The sequence below is a fragment of the Anopheles stephensi genome, chromosome 2 (genome assembly GCF_013141755.1).
Source record: "Anopheles stephensi strain Indian chromosome 2, UCI_ANSTEP_V1.0, whole genome shotgun sequence".
Classification (NCBI taxonomy): Eukaryota; Metazoa; Arthropoda; class Insecta; order Diptera; family Culicidae; genus Anopheles; species Anopheles stephensi.
The window spans coordinates 17332770-17353782 of NC_050202.1; the positions used below are offsets into that span (position 1 = coordinate 17332770).

At 41.4% G+C, this 21013-nt stretch overlaps 1 protein-coding gene across 3 annotated transcripts in view; it reads left to right on the plus strand.

Moving 5' to 3' along the window:
• LOC118507266 (SOX domain-containing protein dichaete) overlaps positions 1 to 21013 on the plus strand; it is a 210875-nt gene that overhangs the window by 31075 nt on the left and 158787 nt on the right. The window lies entirely within an intron of this gene.

Here is a 21013-nt window from a genome sequence, read left to right on the forward strand (position 1 = left end):
TTATAAAAAACGAATAAAGAACTAAACAATTAAAATAAGTAAAAAGAAGGAAACTAGACATATAGAAACTCAATGTTATTCTCTCATAAAACTTTAGAATAAGAAACTTTTCATTAAGTTTACGAATTCATTGAAAAATTGTGTTATTGTGTTGTGTTTGTTAAACTCCGCGCAACTTTACTTACACACTTTTTTGTTGCTCTTTATTGGTTACTCTATTGCAGCCTGCTGCATTGACGCCTAAGTGGTTTGGTTAGTCGTAGTTGTCAACGTTGTCCCGGTGGTATTATTTCTGTCCAACAGTCTCCCCACCGAAGTACACACCCGTATCCGTGGAAAAGTTGTTCCATGGTTGGTATTGATGCCGAGCCGAGTTTCGGTCGATGATCGGGATCCATTGCAGTTAACAAAAAAGGGCAAAACCACGTAAAACTACACCGCGAATGCAAAATAGTGCAATCGATTTCGTTGAACAGCACTTGATCCCGCGCTCGAGTGGCGAACGTCGTCGTCGGGAACAAGGGTTCGCCCGGTTCCGCGAAACCGCACCGTCCGAGAGTGCTATCGATGCAACTCTCCGTGAACCACCACGGCTCAAGCACACAACTCCTTCAACCGGGCAAGCGGAACACTGTTCGCGCAACCCTTAGCCGGTACCGATGTTTTCCCCCTTTTTTCCCATTGATCGATCGCGGGTGCCCGGAACGCGCTATCCACCGGGCGATTAAAATCTTGCGGAAGTGAACAAAAAACGTCGTCTCTCACCTTCGCCCGCTAGCGATTGTTGTGGGGTTTGCTCTTTCCCTTACTTCCCGCTTTTCCCAATATTGTTCACTGAAAATGTATGTGTGTGTGTTTTTTTATGGACCACTCGTTCGGCAAAAAAAACCGCTGAAGCCCACTGTTTCTGTGGCCACACACAATCCGTGGGACGTTGCGCCGATTTCCTTCGGTCGCAATTAAGACGCTGAAGCGCTGTCGTCACCACTTGAGCCCGCGACTAGGAAGTTTGTCAAGTGATGGATTCTTTCGCTTCCGGACTCCTTGTCCTTCCGAAAACCCCATTGTGAGCAAGTTAATTTGTTGATTCTTTCCCGCCATTGGAACCCATTGCGCTCGGTGGATTGGTTTCCTTTGTGTTTTTCGATTTTTTTTTGTTGTATCCGATCCGATAATGCAATGCATTTTCTCACCTTTTTTCCACCGACTGATGGAATTTCGGGATCAATTCTTTATCCACCGTCTCGGGCGACGGACGTTTGGGTCCTTGACCACAAAACTCTGGGAAAGCGGACTGGGAACCGTTTTGCTTAAGAATCACTTGAAACTAATTGATCTTTACTTAATCTAGTGGCAAAGGAGGGCGATTTGCATGTGATACTTGGCTGTGTGTGGGACCATTTTTTTCCTTCCGGTGCCATTAAAATTGTTTTTTTTTTTTGGGGTAGTACGAAGGATCAGGCACAATTGTAAAAATTATGTACTTCAGTCAAATGCCTTGGGCGGACGATCGATACAGTGGTGGGCTCAGTGCCGGTTCTTTCTTGTACACTTTCAATCCGTTGGAAAAGATGTGTAATTGATCGGATGATGGATTTTTTGCTGCTCTAATTCGATGCACTGATTTGTATAATAAAAGTTAGAAGAAAAGAGTCTGCCTCATTTTTCTAGCTCCATTTTACACTTCCCTCATTTCAACTCATAGATCGAGGATTCCTTATCATTTCTTGCTGCCTTTGATACTATTTTTTCAGGATTATTAGACAAAAATTTGAGACCTCATTAAGGATTATCGCCAGTGGCCGAGGCGATATCGGGGTCGGTCTTCACACGGCAGGACCGGGGTCCAAATCCCATTCAAACCGCCTCCCCGTACGCAGGGCTGACGTAAAGTAGTCAGGGGGTAGACGGGTAAAATTAAGTCACAGAAAGCCAGAAATGAAATGGCAGGCCAGGACCTCTCGAGGTTGTAGTGCCAAGAAAGAAGAAGAAGTCAGATTCGAGTTTCAGCCGACCTCGTTGAACGAACTGGTTAAAATCACAGATTCTTTAGGTCCTCCGCAGAAGGCGATAGAAAGTCCATTGAATGTCTTTGGAGGATAAAATTCTAAGGACCATGAAGACCAATTGTAAGTTAACTTCTTCTAACTCCGAGAGTGTAGAGAGTGCCCCATAATCAAGCAAAGGTAAATGACTCTGAGCCTAGTTGGTGTTTACTTAAGATATTGATCAAGGGTATCACTGATTTACGCGGGGGTGATGTACAGATAGGTGACCGCACCTTCGAAGTCGTCCTAAACTTCACTTATCTAGGGTCAAAAGTCAGCACGGACAACAACATTGATGTTGAGTAACGCGCCAACCGCGTAACTTGAGTTGGCTGCCAACCGATCACACTTCAGCTGTGTGAAAACTGCTCCACTCTAAATACCTGTCGCGACGGACGAAGCTGGGACTGTACAGAACATTTATAGTCCAAAACTGACGAAGCCCTCTTAACCGCGTTCGAAATGAAGATGCTCAGAAGGATTTTTGGCCCCGTATGTATGGAACAAGCTGTACGATGATCACGCCATCGTGTGCAGCGAATTAGACTCGCTAGGCTCCGGTGGGCTGGTCACGTCATGAGAATGACACCGGACGACCCAACCACGTAAAGTCCTTTTAGACGGTTCACACGGACAGAGGAGAAGTGGTAGGCCCAAATTGAGATGAATGTCGTATCGAATAATGACGTATAACAAGAAGGAATGTTTTATGTATCCTCTAACGGAGTAGATACGGTATTTGATGCTATTGGATTTTCTTAAGAAAATTTTTGCTAGTCTTGTGGATGAGATTTCCATAAGAGAAAGAAGGCTAATTATTATACGTTCGCTTCATCAAATTTTGATCAAAAGTTTGTTTTTTTTATATTTAATTTTATCTCTTTATTATAAGACAACAATTGTAGACGCTCTATAACAAGCTGCACAGAGTAACGTACAATTACAAAATTATTATGTGTACTCATCTTAATTGCTTGATTGAGTATCTTCAGTTTAGAGAAACCAACAAAAAACCCTCGTTGTTTGAAAGACGGAAGTAGATAATTTGCTCATCAAACTTTCTCGTCCATCAGGTGCGAATTGATGGTTGGATGGATGGGTGTTAACAAAAAATGCGAAATTGGATGAAGGGTGCAGTGGGCAGTCGATCATTATGTGTTATTAGGTGTCTCTTTTCATGAAATCGTATGATTCACTCCCGAACGTATGCAAGTCACCGTGCTTTGAATAGTTTTAGCATGAGGGAACACCTTACACACACACACTTTCGATTGTGGTGCTGGAAAACCCCTACAGCTTCTGGTGGCTACTTAATCGGATAAGGTGTAAGCTTAGGCATCTTATAATCATTATCAGCATCATCAGGAGGAAGTATTCAAAAAAGGGGAAGTTTCAGCAGTAGATTGTGTGTCTATATGAAGTCTACAATGTGCTGTGTTTGAATTTAAATTTATACTACGTCTATACATATTGGCCCCTTTCTTGATCCAAGCTAGAAGTGAGTCAGCTCCTAACGTCTTTAGGACCTTATATTTCAATATTATTGTTTATAATCCTATTTACGTACATTTTTAATTGCCTAAATTTCTATTTAAACTGTTCTTTTATTCAATCCGCTTTTCTATGACTTTTAGGAATTTTATTTATTTATATTTACTTTGAAAGAGGTTTAAACTGTCAATAAATGAGAAAAAAGATTTATTAACGGCTCAGATACAATAAGTTCCATTTACAAGGCCTGCGTTGTTACAGTGGTGGACAAAAAAGTACGACCACCTAAGAACCTGATGTTTATACTTCTTATTTTAATACTTATCTTCTTCTTCTTAGCTTAAAGACCTCTAAGGCCATATCTGCCATTTTTGGTTTACTATTTATTTAAACTACGTATTCAGATCGTAAGTCTTCACTACACGGATGAGTTTTGAACCTCAGTCTTGTCGTGTCAAGACCGGAGCCGCTGTCGCCTCTACCACCAGCCGCCCCGATACTTTGATTTATTTATTATTAGGTTTATTCGGATGATTCGGGAATTAGATATCTCTCTTTCTCTCTCTTCTTGGACTAACAACCTCGTAATAAGGTCATGCCTGCCATGTCTGGCTTACTAGATTTAATTACTTCGTAGTTGTCCTCGCTACGGGGAAACGGTCCGGATGGGATTTGAACCTCCCGGCGCCGTTGTCGCTTCTATCACCGGATGTATTTGGCTTTTTAGATACCGAAACTCAATAAAAGTATTAGCAAAATGTTAACTTTCTATCCAAATAGCCTATTTTTATTGTCTTTGGCTATGATGAAAACATAGAGAATGGCCAAAAGCGAAACGATTTCGATTTCTACATTTATCAATATTATCTATTTTTTCCTAAGATCCCCAACTATGTTTAAACAAAAAAGGGGCAAGAAGAGTAATCACGATGAATATCGGCAGCATAAGCTCACATTTACACGATTGCCAAATTCTACTTTCTTGGCACTGCAACCTCGAGAAGTCTTGGCCTGTGCCATTGCAGGCTCTCTGTGCCATGTGGTTTTACCCTTAGCCGGAAAGTCAGCACTACGTTCGGGGAGGTGGTCTTGATGGGATTTGAATCCCGGTCCTGTCGTGTGAAGACCGGCGCCGTTGTCTCTTCGACCACCGGACTCTACCATTCCAAAATTAGTTGGTCTTAATCGAATATCCACCACTGTATGTTTTAATATATGTTCTTAGAATCCACAGCTATTTTTTCATTTAAATACTATCTCATTTAGTCTTGTTGATAGTTAATATATTTCTTAAGATCGCAATAATATGATATATTGAAATATTTGTTATGGACAATGAGAGGTATATTTGAGTAGCGAAAAACAATCTCTGAAGATTGATAGTCACCAAAAATCAGTTTTAACTTTTGTTGCCCATCCTTAATCGACAATTGAAGAGGGAGATCAGATTTTTTTCTACCTAATCTCTTGTGTCAAAAATTTCCTTTCTTAAGCAATTTTCCCTCAAACGCAAACGTAGAACAGTAAGTGAACGTACTCACGCACGAACTTTCAACACTGCGCCTAGTTCGAAGTTGTTTCTAAAATTCTCGTCCTGCCCCCGGTTCGGAAAGAATGCCCCGACAAGAAAAAGGATGTTGAAACATATAATTATCCACGAACCGGGTACCGGATCGCGTATTTAGGGAAATTTCGATGGGAGGAAATCGTCACACCTTGGGGTGTTGCTTCTCGATCTCTCGCCCTGCTCCGTGACGATAATCATGATGGTGGCTTACATTGCTAGCTCGAAAATCACGGCCACCGCTACCACTGTTCGGAATGCTGTCCCACCCGGTTAAGCCTTTCCGTACCAACACTGGCCCGAAAAAAACGGAGGCGGTGCCCGGGTATCGGAGCAGCAGCAGCAGCAGCAGGGTGGCTTTGGGAATGACTGTGCGCCACAGTGCGCCACACTCGGTGACTCGCAAGACCACAGTCAATCAGCCATCAGCAGACCATCCAATCCAGGCCCATCGCTTTGAAATCGTTTGAGTTCAAAACGATTAATAAGCACCTTCCTGGATGCTTTCCCCCTTCTTCCCCCGCTCCCTATCCCATCCCTCTTACAGCACCACCTAACCCCTTTTTGGCACCATAATGGGTCTGTTTGAGTGCGAGTATAATGGAAGCTACAATTATGCGCTACCGTATGATTTGTGCAATTGTTGTAGCTGCTTCTGCTGTGATGATGGTGTGGCGGAAAATAAATAATAAAATTTGGAAACGCCAATGCGTAGTGCAGGAGAAAATTGGGGTGGGAGGGTGGGAAATTGAAGAGGACCTGGGACGACGTAAAATTGGTTGACCGGTCCGGACTGCGGGGCCGATTGTGCTGTGAATGGAATATTATGAAAGGTTAATAATATGTTGATTCGTGCCTCTCGGTAGCCTTTTTCCTAACCTTTTTTTTGGGCCACAAATCGTTGTCCAACTTGTGTTCGACTTTTTTCCTTGTTACACATTGTTACGATGATGTTGGAGTGATGCAAACTATCTTTCGACCGGTGGCCCATCAAACGCTACAAAAGAAAGGGTTTTGTTTGTTTGTTACCGTTGTTTGGCGAAAGAATGTTGGTTGGGATTTGTTTGCTTGCTTTAGATAATGGAGGAGTTCTATGTTGAAAGATCGAGAGGCCTACCGCTGCAACTATGCGTATCGCAACTAAGATTTTCATCACTGAGCTGTTGGATATCTTGAGAAACGTTTCAGGTATTAACTGTCAGATAAGGTATTAGTTGGAGGTAGGTCTAATCTAGCTAGAACAGATATAATTTAGCTTTGTAAACAGTTCTTACTTGATCACTGTTTTGTCGTCTACTTGATTTGGAAATGGTTCAAAAATTTGTGTCTAGCAGCGATATTTCATCTTTGGAAAGCAAGCATTTTAGATTTTTAATCCTGGCCATGCCAGCACTAACGAGTTATCCAAGATCCCGGATCCCAGGCTCCCAGATGCTAAGATCCCGAAATCCAACATCTGGGATCCTCCTAGATCTCACCTAGATCACGGTTCGCAATATTCCGGATCCCGGACAAATAAGTCCCGGATCTCAGTTCCCTAAATCCCGGATGCCAAGATTTTCTTCTGGAACTAACGATCCCTTAGGTCATACTTGGCATTTCTGGAACTGTTATGGTGGATCCTAAGATTCCAAAAAATCACGGTTGGCAAGAACCCGGATCCCGGATTTTAAAGTCCGGGATCCCAGTCAAATCTGGGCCGATTAAAGATCCTAGATCCCAAAACCCCTAGATCTCGTTTATCGGTAGATCAAGATCAAGGATCCCCGCAGCCCTGAATCCTGACCTCATGATCTCAAGATCCCGTGCTACTATACCAGCGCTTATAAAATAAGTATGGACGTCCAGGACTAATACATTTTCCTTCTCTTTCTTTCTTTCTTTCTCTCTCTCTCTCTCTATCTCTCTCTCTTTGATTGACCCCTAAAGGTCATCCCTGTCAATTTTGGCTTGCTAGACTTGTCGATAGTCAGTCCTCACAACGATGGGCCGGTCCATCCGAGATTTGAGTCTCGGTCCTGCCGTGTGAAGACTTCCGCCTCAGTCGCCTCTACCACAGGCCGATCCAAGATCCTGGATCCCAAAACCCCCTGAGATCATGAAGCTAGGATATCTTCTTCTTTGTTGGCCTAACGACCTCTTAGCCCACGCCTGCCATTATTTTTGGCTTACTAGACTTATTGTTACCGCATAGTTGGATAGCTAGTCCTCACTATGGGCGAACGGCCCAGATGAGATTGGTCGTATCTACCCCCGGGCCGTCCTCGGATATCGAAATCTCTAAATCAAGGATGCTGGAGCCGTGGTCTCGTATCCCAAGATCCCGGATCTCGGATTTTAAAGTCCTGGATCCCAGTTCACTCTGGATCGATTAAAGATCCTAGATGCCAAAACCCCTAGATCAAAGATCCCTCAATTCCGTACTACTATTACTCGTATCTTATATTTTAAAAATTAGTATGGAACTCCATTTAACATACTACATTCCCAAGATTACTAATGTACTTGTGTGCCTTTGGGACTCTGATCTCCGCTTTCGGAAGTCCGTTCGTCGGGATTCCCGATCTCGGGTTCAGGATCTAACATCTTGAATGTCGGGTGTCGGATCTCGGATCCCTGCTTCCAAATCGCTTATCTTAGATCTCGGATTCGTATCTTGGATAGCGATATCAGACATGAAGCCCATGGATCGTAGATGGATCATACCCAAGTAACGAATGACTGCGTAGTCATCAGTAGCATCTGATATAAAAGCTGATATCCCGAGAATATTCAGTGTAAAATCATCCAATATTACTGTAATACGGTGCAGAAATGTTTATTTTAACAAAGTTATGAAAATCAGCATTTAAACCCTTCGGTTGTACTGGACCGTTCACAGCCAAAATTAAAAACCTAATGCATCCCTCGTGCAATAACGCTTGACTTCAGTGCTAATGAAAACAACATTCAAACGGAGACGACAACAGTGGTCGAGAGAATCGACGGCAGTCCCAATCGCCCCAAAACTGTGCCGTAAAACTGTCGCCGAATAAATTGCACGTCCCGTACGGGAGGCCCCGGTACCTGGTGCTCGAATCGATTTACGAGCGGGGCACCGTTTGTTTTTGTTTGTCCTGCATACGCACCAATCGGTACGCATTGTGTCATAACCTGGTAGCAAACTCCCAGCATATCTCACACACACACACACATAGACCATTGTGGCCTGTGTTGTTGTTTGTTTGGTGCAGCAAATCTAATTTGGCAGCATACCATAAACATGAACATTTTATGCGCAGCCTCACCATTTATGCATCCCGGAGCAGGAGAATAAAGCTGCAAACGCATAAAACCTCATCGCACCCAAAATGTGTGTGCCCCACAAGCACCAAGCAGCATTGCTTATTTGCATTCCGATGTGATACGGTCGAGTAGTGATCGATCGGCTGTGCTTTATTACACCGGCCCACGTACCGCAACCGTTCGCCCAGTTCGTACGTCCCACAGTCGGGAGTCCACGCACGAACCGACGAGGACACCCCGGAGCGTTGTGGAAGCACAGGCGGCCGTCCGAGATGGCCGAGAGGAGTGCTCCGTAACGAATCGAAGGGCACGAGCACCACGTCCGGGAGCACGGTCTCCGACTTCCTGAGGATCAATCTACCCCCTGGACCGGGGAGCGGAGGAAAAAAGGGGCATACGGGGGGTATTGCGGGTAATCCTCCCGGAGAACTCGGGGTGTTGGTGCAACGATAATTGCCCGGTGCGTATGTTTGTTTTCCCCTCTGTCTCCGATTGGGTCTTCGTCGCCGACATCAGCGGCAATGCTGGTGGCAGTTAATTTTTATTGTTTTCCCGGCCTATTCAACAGCAAGCAGTACGGCGGGGCCTATCTATTGCCACTGTTTTGTAGACCTTGCTGCCGGATGGGATGAGGTCCTGAACGGAACCCAGAGAGTTTGTGTTAGCTGTCATAAAGTAATTTCACTATCGATCCACCATACAACACTCGACCGGCAGATAGGTAGAAGGCATGCAAATTCTAGTCGAGGTACAATTCTGGATGGGTAGCATTTGGCTTCCCATCCCCGAATGTATGAAGGGAAATTATGTCCACAAGGAACTAAACCAGGTACGAACGCTCGGCATTTTATTACGCCTCAGAGTGATCCTTCTCTGACTTCTTCGGTGCGTAGTTTCGCTACCCTCAAAGCGAGTACTCGTCCAAGACGCTCGGTCCCTTCGGGGCAGCAAGGATCGTACGCACGCGGTACCAGCCTCGGATTGTTTGTTTAGGCTGTGGCGGAATGTGGGCGATACCGTGCGCGGGCCGAAACAATGCGCACCACCTTTGTGTGAAGTTAACTTTCTAATTTGCCCGGAACGCCCCGTTCGTCGGTGCGACGATGGAGCAGAAAGAGGAGTCGCGGAGGTTTTTTTTCTGCAAGGATACAGCTTCCCATTTTTGTGTTGTGTTGTGGGAGGTAACCGATGCCGAGGGTATCCTTCTGTGGTGCTGACCAGTGGCCGGTGGCAAGGGTGGCATAAGGTACGCCAAAGTGATAGCAATCATCGTTCGAGAGTGACATAATGGAAAAGTCAAATAGAATGGGAGTCAAATGTCTGCTCGGAGAGGTAACGTTTGAAGATGGTTTGGACATGGGCAGGACGATTAGTCGAAATGGATGGAATTCCCCAGATTATGTGGTTTTGGACGCTTACGTGTGGAAGACTTATTTCGATAAGACATAAGATGTCAGACATTGAGCAAAGAAAAGGACATCAAGGAACAATTCTTCGGCAAATTTTGTCAACGCTGTAGTTAACATTATCTGTTTGAAGCTTAGCCATCAGTATTACAATCTTGACGATCACCTAAGCCTATTCCTGAAGAGATCATCTCAAAGTCTCTGCCATTTCGGGAACTTTGAACATCACTCAACTGATAGCAGTGCAAATTTTCATCGATAGTCTCCTCTCAGACGTCTTCTACTATTTTAGCTCTACAAGACCTCTCGAGAAGTCTTGGTCTGTTGTTTCAGGGTTCCCTGGCTTGATTTTACCCGTAGCTGAATAGCGAGTTCAATGAACGGGAACATGAGACCGAGGAAGATAGATGTTAGACTTGTCGATGTGTATTGTCCAGACTTCAAGAAAGGTTTACATCACCAAGATAATGATTCTGGTCGATTTGTCCGGAGTGATGTTAAAAGAACTGGAGATGGTCTTTAGCCTAAACAGCGATCGGTCGAACGTTATTGAAAGCTATAAGATATTAGACTACTCTAGCTCAAGGACTCACAGTCTCAGGAAAAACGTCTCTATCTCTTCTTCCTAGGCACTACTATACCGTACTGGAGAGTCAATCCAGCTTACAGGTATAGCGTCCAGCGTTCAGGGTGGGATTTGATCCCCGGCCCGGCCGTGTGAAGTCCAGCGCTGTTATCGCCTTAAATATCTACTTCTTCTGATATAGAATCTACTTACCAGTAAGCGTAAAGACCCGCCCAGGAACAATTCTGCCAACATCCAGGAGTTCCCCTGCTTCACTTCAGTAGCTAGATCTTCCTCGAAGATTCAAGCTAGGTAGGATGTATGCCTTGACATTGATTAAAGTCAACAAGTAGGACCGATCCAGGTTTATCAATAGGCTCTATATTGAATTCTATCGTTCACAATAGAACTTTCTCTTGCTACAACAATTTGTTATGATGTTCCAACATTACAATGAATCATCTGAATGACCGATACTTGCCAGGTGTAATAGGGTTTCTCTTCCCACAACCATCCCAGCGATCCTGTCTGTCCAATTGATCTGTATAATCTTTTTGTTCACACACCCCCACATCAGCAACATCGCAAAAAAAAGGATTCATTTTCCAAACGTGCACGAGCCGGGACGGGGACTCAACCTGGTGGTGAATGGCAAAGAAGTGTCATAATCCGCTTTTCCCGATTTGCATTCAATTCATTCAGTGGCAAGGACGAACATATCCTTCCCGACACCCCGAAACAGATAAATCGGCGGGCTTCAATGGTCCGATGGGCAACCCGGACTATCGGTGGTCAGTTTAAGCCGACCGCAGAGCGTAAATGATTTTTGCCACCAAAATAGCCCCGTGTCCACAGCTGTAATGGTCGGTGAACGAGTTTTGGCACCTGACTTTTTTTTTGGTTTCTCCAGTCTGTTGGCTTTGCCAATCGAAGCCCGTGCAAGGTGACGACGTTAAATCGGATTAGCCGGTGTTACGGAGCCGGCCAATGCTAACCAGGTAGTCGCGTGTGTGTGTGTGTGCTGGTTGGTGGGCTTAAGAGAGACAGGATTATTGGCTTGCCCTACCGGGGTATGCTAATTGTGAACATCAATCAGACTCGGACGCAGGTTGGATTGTTTGTTGCGCGGCAAAGGCAACTAAAGTTGGACTCCTATTTAGCTGTCACTATGTATTGCGGATTGCAATAAATATGATTGGCTTTTTGACACAATCATTCTAAGGCATCAAAGAGCGATGGTGTCAGCTTAATCGGGACGTATGGATCGTGTGCAGTGTGCGCTATTGTGCGCCGCATATCTCATAATTGAGCATTAGCTTAAGAATGATTAAGAAGTATGATTTTCTTGTCACAAAGAGCGTCTTAAGCATGTTGCATAAAAAGAGCAAGGAATTATTCTTTTATACTTTTTAAAATACTTTTTAAAAAGACGTTCAGGGAGTAAGAAAATGAACGATAGTTAGAATTGCCACTCATTATGTTTATACAATTTTTCTAAGATTTCCCTTGAGCACGAAAGGCGTATCAAATATTGGGGAAATAAGTTTGAAAAAGTTCTTATTTTGCTACGAAATTTAATATTTTTGAATTCATGAAGCCAGAAAAATTAAAGCTATTATCGCCTTGCTTGTGTCAAAACACAACAGTGGTGGTCATTAATGTTGGGCCATTGCAAAACAAAGTATTAAGATTGAAATAATTTTCTAAAAGCATAATATTTTGCTGTTTTACATTTATATTTTATATTCCTTCCTGGTATAACTAGTGCAACGAGTTATTTCTAAAAACACAATTGTAGATGTTTTATATTTTTATTCCATGTTTTATGCATAATATAGTCATTTGAAGGTATAAATAAAAATTCCAAGAGCAACTTTATAAATTAGACACTTAATATATTATGTTTTCTTGCACCTACTAATAAAGTGTCAGATAATCCTGAGCACCTGGCGAGAAATCCTGGCTAAATATTGTCATTGTAAGGATTTAGTTGTAGAAAAACTTTTTTTTATCCTTAAAAAACACGTAACAAATATTACTGTTTTCGCAAAACCCAGTAAATTTTTGTTATCACGTCATTAAAATTTACCAAATCCCATCTGGGTCGTGAGCCCCCGATAGTGAGAAGTTAATATCCAATTAGTCTAGTAAGGCAGGCATGGCACGCATTGGCCTAAAGAGGAATATCTAAAATTCTTTAATATATCTCCCAATCACACAGATCATCAATCGTCATCCAACATCGTTTCCTTTTAAAAACAATCAAAATAATTATTTGTTTTCAAAAAGATTTAAAGAACAGTTATATTTGCAGCGATTCTCCGATGGCAAAAATTGTATTGTTTAAAACACTGTTCAGTTCGAGATTTATAAAAAATAACACCTAAATTGCTTAGACTGTGTGTGATATTCTAGTGCTCGTATAGTTATGGCACTCACTGTAATGGATGACTCAAACCCGTACATCTTCAGCCATGCTAATGTATTAAAGCAAGATATTTAATCTAACTGTCTGCAGTACTTTGCAACTCCGAACGCATAATCTTTCTTCAGTCAAAATATTATAAATTTGTGTTTGCAGCATACCAACTACATGCCAATCGAGTTATGAAAACCAACACAGTACAGTGAGCAAGACATGTTTAATGTGACAATATGTTTAATCATTTGTATTCTAATTAAAGACAGAGTTTAGCTGTTCTTTTTCCCCCTTCGATATATTTTGAAGCTCATATTGAATCCGACAAACCTGGAAGTGGAAGTTGACTGGATCTAACGGGTGCCAGCAGAGCCGAACGGGCACAATAAATTACTGGATTACGCCATGATTTATCTCACCTGGACCCGGGCAGCCGAATCGATGGGTGGTTAATTTATTTGCCATAAATTATGGCTATGATTTGTTGGTGCCGATAGTGGGTGAATTTACGAGGTACATTTCGTACCGAAACCCCACCGCCCGTTGGCGCTTACTGGCTGGGGCTAACGGGCGAACAAATTCAAAATATTTATATGTTTCATTCCGTTTCGTAAAGCGATTCAGCAGCGGATAGAAAGATAAGCACAACGTAAGTAGCGCGTATTGGCAGCGGGCAATCAACAAAAAAAATCAAGATCTGCCGAAGATAGGCCCAATGTAGTACAAATATGATTAGTTTCTCATCTTTCAATTGCCAACACACCGACTCCATCACAATGGTTCGCGGAGTTTACAGAATTAGCTACGGCTAAGGCAACATACGGTACCGCAGTGGGCGAAGATGAAAAAAAACCTCTTCAAGTCCGATAGCGTACTTCCGTTCCGATATTTTCACGCCTCTTTACGCTTTAATAGAGCCCAATTCCGCACATCGTCGGGTCCGGGCACAGAACAGAAGGAAGAGGCAGTCTTGCAAGGAGCCCGAAAGCTCAATAACTGCGGGAGGATGGAATATGATTTAGAGATGAATTGTACAGAGAGCATATGTTGTTTGCAAAAAATAAGAAATCTCCTCTTTAATTGACTCCTGTTTGAAGAGGCTTTTTGAGGAGTTTTTTTGGCAAATAAAAAAGCCGCCCAAAAGAATGGGATGTGTGTAGCTTTGTTTCCTCCCCAGGGACGGTGTTGCCCTCTCTTGTTGTCTGGTTCGTTCCTCAGCTCTGCTTCAAAGCCGTGCGCTGCAGATGGATTCGATTAAAATCTAATCTTTTGCGATCGATCGTAGCCATCGTAGGGCAGCAGCAGCAGCAGCAGCAGCAGCAACGGAAGTACTACTCCTGGCAATAAAAAATGGCTTACAATTTGGCAGGGTGGCTCTTCAGCTAATGCCACTTCACACATGCCCCAGTTGTTGTAATGCCGAGGAACCAGCACTCTGTGGCTTATGTGTGCCAAGAGAAAATTAAGCCCAAGGAGTAGATAATCATTTCGCCATTGATCGCTTTGGATACGGACGGCTGACGGGGATCGATCTTTATTTGCAGTTTTTTTTTGTGTGTGTATGGGCCACATCCGGTCGGAAATGTCGGTGTGTGTCTGTCTGTACACAATGTATGAAGGGTTTTGTAATCATAAGACTATTAATTGCTTGTTTGAAAATTTGGGTGCTGAAGTGAGGTTTTATGGAGCGAGTTAATTCAGCTGAGCATTAAGCTTGTGTTTTGCTATGAATTCATATAATGATATAAAAGATTTGCCTCAAGTTTATGACATAAAAACTATTTGTTTTGTATTTGGTATGGAGGTGTCAGTACAAACTGAATCTTACTAATACTAGGACTGACACTTATTTACTGAAAAGAAAATTTTATCATGAAGGGTTCGCATTACAATTTTTAATATTTTTCTCAGCTTTTGCTAAAAAAATAAACGTTTTACCAGAAGTTATTTTTCTTCCTTTTTTCCTCGCAAAAAGTTAATGGAAACTTGTATTGTTTTGTATTGTGTTCTCATGTTAAGGGTTGGATATTTTCTTTTGAAGTAATTTTATAATATCATTAGTGTATTCAAAGACGTTTCCTTGGTTAAAAAATGTGTCTTATCTGGGAAATACTCGGACCAAATTACTTAATTAGTGAATTAATGTATATATTTTAATAAGATATCCTCAGAAAATTTCTGATTTAAATTAGTTTATTTATTGCTTCTTTATTGACCTTTGATTTTTTTAGATACATAGGTTATGAAAACATGTTTGCTGTAACAGCAACTGGCGCCGCTTTTATATACGATGTCGGACAATACCATAAGACCACCTTTATATCCGATCCGAAAATTTGGCAACAGCATCAACATATTTACACTTTTTTGTACATTTTTCTCAAAAAAAATCTTTATTGATTAAGAATGAAAAAAATGCAAATAATATGATAAGTTTTTGTGACATAAAACATTTAACTATTTTAATAGCAAAGCTAGACTATGTTAAAGTTGAAAAATAAAAAGATGGGATGCTTCCCGGCTGGTTTAAAACTTTAAGAAAAAAAAATTGAAATCGATTTTTTAATTCGATTTATAGTTCGATAATAGTCTAGTTCTTCTTTGGCACTACAACCTCGAGAGGCCTCGGCTTGCCATTTCTGACTTTCTGTGACTTCATTTTACCCGTAGCAAAGTAGTCAGCCGCACGTACGGGGAGGCGGTCTGGGTGGGATTTTAACCCCGGCCCTGCCGTGTGAAGACCGGCGCCGCTGTCGCCTCGACCACTGAACCGCCCCAGTCTAAGTTCTCCGATAACATATTTTGGCCATATTTTCATGACCTTAACCAAAAAAAAAAAAAATTAGGATAAATTTGAAGATCTATCCAATGATATGATCGTTTTCCTTAAATTTTCAACTGTATTACAAACATTTTTTGTAACATTTTTTGGCCCGAGAAGCTTATTAAAAGTAACAAAAAAAGTAACTAAAATAGGGCAAATAAATCAACGTTAACAAACTTCAATCGTTACAAAGAAAAAAGAATAAATAGAAGGAAAGAAGTCAAAAAGTTTGTCGGGAAACGTTTAGCTATTTTAAATATTTTGAATGAGCTAACAAAAATGCCTAAAAGTATATAATTTACTCTATTTGCTTAATTTTAAAGTCTTGCAACGAAATATAAAAATATAAAAAATATATAAATAAAAATATTTTAGAAATCGGTTCTATAACAAACAATCTCTGTTAAATGAAATGTAAAACGCAATTCGAAATTTTCAAACGCAATCCATAAGGCCTTTTTATTTCTGCAAAATAAACATAAAATGAATCATAAAATCATCTTTCCCCGTACGGGATGCTATTGCCAAGCATTAAATATTCAAAACTTCCAAAAATGTGCAATAACCATAGGTGTACCGTTCGGAAGAGGGGGTTTTGTAACAGACAAACAAACAATCCAAAGGTACTGCTCAAGAAGCTCGATCGATCGATTGTTGGTGTGTGCATAGCACTGTGTGAAGCCCAGCACCATTGGCAACTGCAACCTTTTTTTTTTTCTTTAGTCATTTTTGTTCCGCGTTTATGGTCCACTATGCAAAAGGGAAAGAGTTGTTAATTGGGAGGTGTTAAAGTGAGTGCAAGGGAAAAAGGTATCCAAGAAGCTCGGTGGAAACTGCGGCGAAAGTATTCAATAAAAGCCGGCCAGCAAACCATAATGCATAAGCCAACATACGATCACTTTATTGGTTTACTACTACTACTACTGGTGGTGGTGTTCAGGCACAATGGACCGAGAACTCGGCCCGGTTTCCCGGGATAGTGTTTCTTCGGCCCAACAATCCGGACCGGGGACTGGTAGCCTTTTGCAAACAATCGTAAATTAGAGTTCAAAACCCTCGGATGGCAAAAAGAAGGCCGGAGGTGGGTTGGTGGGTCTGCAGAAGGAGGCAATTGTCGCTCGTATAGCAATTCAACCAGAACAATTCCAATTTCCAATGTTTGTTTTTCCACCGTTGTGTCGATTCGCATGATGCGCTTTTGTCCATTGTGCCTGACACCATAGTGCGGTACAGTCGCCGACAAACAATGGTGTGACGGTGGGTTACTAGGACTAATGGCGATACAACGAAAAAAAAAACCAGGCTGATGCGAAAGCGAAAACATATCACCCCACAAAGAGCATACACAGCAAAAAAATGCCGACATAAAAAAAGATCTGCAGAGCATAAAACTCGGCCATAAAAAAAAAATGGTCGTCAACCCAGGCTAATCGTGTACATGCAGGCTGGTGGGTAATGTGAGGAGGAGAATTGTCATCTTGTGACTGGCGAGAAGGGAGAGAATAACAGGATCGATTTCATGCACTCAGTAGAGGGTCACCAAGACAGGTAACCGACAAAGTGAACGATCGGGATGTTAAAAAAAGCTGCGAATTTCCCTTGTTGATGGTGGAATTTCCACCAGCATGAAATTTCACCGCCAGAATAAATCACTATAAACCTCTATTATGACCTGGCCGGTAGACGGTACGGTTGTCCGTCAGGATTTGTTGTTCCTCCGGACCCGAAAAAACACAAACAGCACACAAACAGAATAAATGTTTCGTGATTTAATTAACTTTGAAAGCGTCAATATTGTGCTTTTGGTTGGCGCAGAGACAGAGGGAACTGTCACCATCACCATCGTCGTCTTCGTTCCCCAGCGAATAGAACCATGACGGGTGGGACATTCTACACTGGGATTCTAGCACGGGAACCGGAAATGGGTAAATAAATGGGTGAGAAAACTTTCATCATCGAAAGAATGTGTCGCCCGTTGTTTCCGGAGGGCTTTTGCTGAAGCAAATTTCTCGAACTCGAGGCAAGGGAGCATTATTTCGCTCAATTCTCATCTGACATGCTAAATGGCGGGCACGGGAAAAAGCGCCACAAAGCGTCCATTTTAACAATGAAGAAAATGACGGATAAATGGCTTTATAAAACGGTGGTGTTTGCTGGTTTTGTACAAGGAATCGGAGTTTGAATTTCTGCAGGGATGGAGGAGATGTTTCCGATTGGGTTTTAAGTGGTGTTGTTTCGATGGCAGGTCAGTTGAATTTGCTATAAGTTATCGTGTATTAGAGTTGAGGATACTAAAATATACTTGGAAATTAAACTTATAGTTCTACGTTAATAATATTGAAACCTTAAATAGGATGTTTTTCTTTATTCTCCTTCCAGCTCTCGCTCTCTTTCTATACCTCGCGATCTGTTATACAGTGATGGCCACAATAATATAACCGTATCGTATAAACTGACCTTGAAATTGCATTCTCTTCGATATTTATATTAGGTACAGTAGTGGACATAATAATAAAACCACCTAAATTAATTTATTTTTAACTGCTGTTTTCTTTACATACGATGAATTATAAACTTTTGTTTGAATTGTTTCCTTGTGTTATGTTTGGAAATGTTTGCCAGAATCAGAATCGCAGTGAATCAGAATCAATATTCTGATCGTTCCAATTAAAACCTCCTTTTCAGAATATCTTCTCCTAAGTATTGCGGAGAAAATAGCGCTCTATAACGTAATTTTTATACCTTTTTTTACCTTTTAAATTATGTAGTTTTATTTTATAATTTTCCGTTACTGTCTTCTTTTTCCTTGGCTCTACTACCTCGAGAGGTCTCGGCCTGCCATTTATGGCTTTCTGTGACTTAATTTTACCCGTAGTAAAGTAGTCAGCCTTACGTAAGTAAAGTAGTCAGCCTTAGGAAGGTGGTCTGGATGGGATTTGAACCCCGACCCTTCCGTGTGAACTGGCTGGTCTGCGTTACTGTACATTCATTAAAAAAAGGTTAAAGCAATATCATACTTTTTTATCTCAATATTGTGTCTGTGCTGAAATCAGCGAAATATTACGATTAAGTCGTCTTTAAGTCGAAAAGTAGAAAAACTATCATTTTCAATTTGAAATTTGAGGACTGTTTGGAAAGCCTCGCGTATTTCTTACCAGTTTTTTTATTGCAATGGTAAAATTGGAGCGGTGCCCATACAACGCAAAACAATGCAAAATTATTTTTTGAGTGATAAAGATCTTCAAATATTTATCTATTTACTCATTTTTATTTTAAGTGTTATGGCTTGACAGATCTCTAAATATGCTTTATAAAAAAAATGGACAGCTCAACCTTAATTTTTACGCTTCATCAAAATTTTGTTAATCTTATTGTTTTGTCCGTCACTGTATATACCTTTCTTTCTATATCCACCTCGCGCTCCTCTCTTGTCACTTCATAACCTAACGTTCTCTCTTTTCTCTATTTCTCTCTCTCTCTCTCTCGCTCTCGTTCAAAAATACTAAAGCAAAAAAAAACGAAAAACCATCGAAATGATATAGTATATTTGGATTTACTACCACTAAAGGCCTTTTTTTGCTGCAACCCAATTGAGAAGAGGCTGGGTTCGATGGATTGCTATATTCACCACATTACTAGAAACTCAATCGTTATTTTTAACAATTATTTTAAATTATTTACCTTAGATTCTCGCCATATGCATCAAAGCACAAGCGAAACAATGGTATTGATTACTACACTGAAACGTTTTGTAACGCATTGTTTAGATCGTTTTTGGTCAATCCGCTAGTCATTTGTAAAAAAGACCCCTAAACATGAGATTTTTTTTCATGCAATATAAATAGGTAGACATTTGTGATATTGCCGGTCATTCTCAGAGTTCTTTCACTAACTGGCTTTGGTGTAGCTGCTGTGAATGACTACGGTCTTTTATTTCGAGAATAAAATGAAAATAGTTATCACACGATTTTGATTCATTCATTTCAACTCAAAACTGGGATTAGAAAATAGTACAAATAGTTATCTCAATGCCCTTTTATATCACTGTTCAATGCACCTGAATGCGTATTGAACACAAAGCACATTGTTTAAGCTAAAATGAAATCGCCCCGGACAATGTAGGGTTCGATCAATTACAGTACGATAGGTCAAATAGACTCGAAAAGCAGAAAAAAAGGTAAACAGAATCAATCTAAATGAACTCTGTGAGTATCATTGTGAAACTAAATAGGCATATGATTATTTTGCTTTCTGAGTAGTACTATAGGTAGTACAAAAAACCCATCTATAGAGCGAAAGAGAGAGAGAGAGAAAGAGAGAGAGAGAGAGAGAGAGCAAAAAGAATCGACAGAAAAGATACTCTAATTTAGCACAGTTCACAGCAGCCCTAGTATGCCCTTTACCATTTTCTTGCGTTACGGTTTTGATTGGTACTATTGTAGGTGGACTATTCACACACCGAAAGAATACGCGAGTGTGTGTGAGAGAGAGAGATAGAGAGAGAGAGGGTGAGAGAATGGTTGGAAAAACGATCATTATTTCAATCGTGGTGTGAATTGTGAAGTAGCGAGTCGAGCCGAGCTTAACACCAACCATCCTCTGCAGTGTTGTGCTGCAATGAAATAAGTGTGATACACACACAGCCCAACAAACAACCAACAAAACAAACCAATAGCAAGCGAGAAAGATAAGAGAAGAGAAAAAAATTGGACGATAAAAAAGCAACAAAGAAGCAAAGCAGCAGAAAGAAATAAAAGAAAAGCTAAAAGCATTGCACAAAATGATCGGGCTTGTGCGAAAATGAGCAGACGGTGTGTAGGGGAAAAACTGCGGGAAAACGTTGCAAAAATCCAGAAGAAGACTCCCGCGTACAAAGAGCGGGGAAAAAAGCTTTTTCTTTAGCTGAAAAACGCTTGTGTAGCGCAGGAGGGAAATGGAAAATGTATACGAAGAAAAGCTTTTGTTTGCATTGTAGCTGCTATTTTCTTCCTAACTGGTTAGAGGTTGGAGTAGAGTACCTCGCAAAGCCCATTAAAGACACTTTCTCTCTCTTTCTCTCGCGCTCTATCTCTCGCTCAAACAAGCGAGAGATAAAAAGAGATAGCTAGAGGAGCTTGTGGAAACCTTAATAGTGTGTTGGAAAGCGGGGAGAGCGCCGACACCATTTGTGGTGGGAAGTGAATTTAACACGGTCGGTTCCTCTATATATTGGTGGAAGGGTGGAGTGGGTGGGTTGGTGGACATTATTACAAGTGGAGGAGGGAAAAATCATTTGGCAATAAGAAATTGTCCTTCCACTGCTCGTACGCTGTTACTAAGTTCCAACATTCGGAGATGAAGAGCAACAGAGGCTTTCGGACGAGAAAAAAAGGGAAAAGAAAACAATAGGAAACGAACCAAAGAAAAAAAAA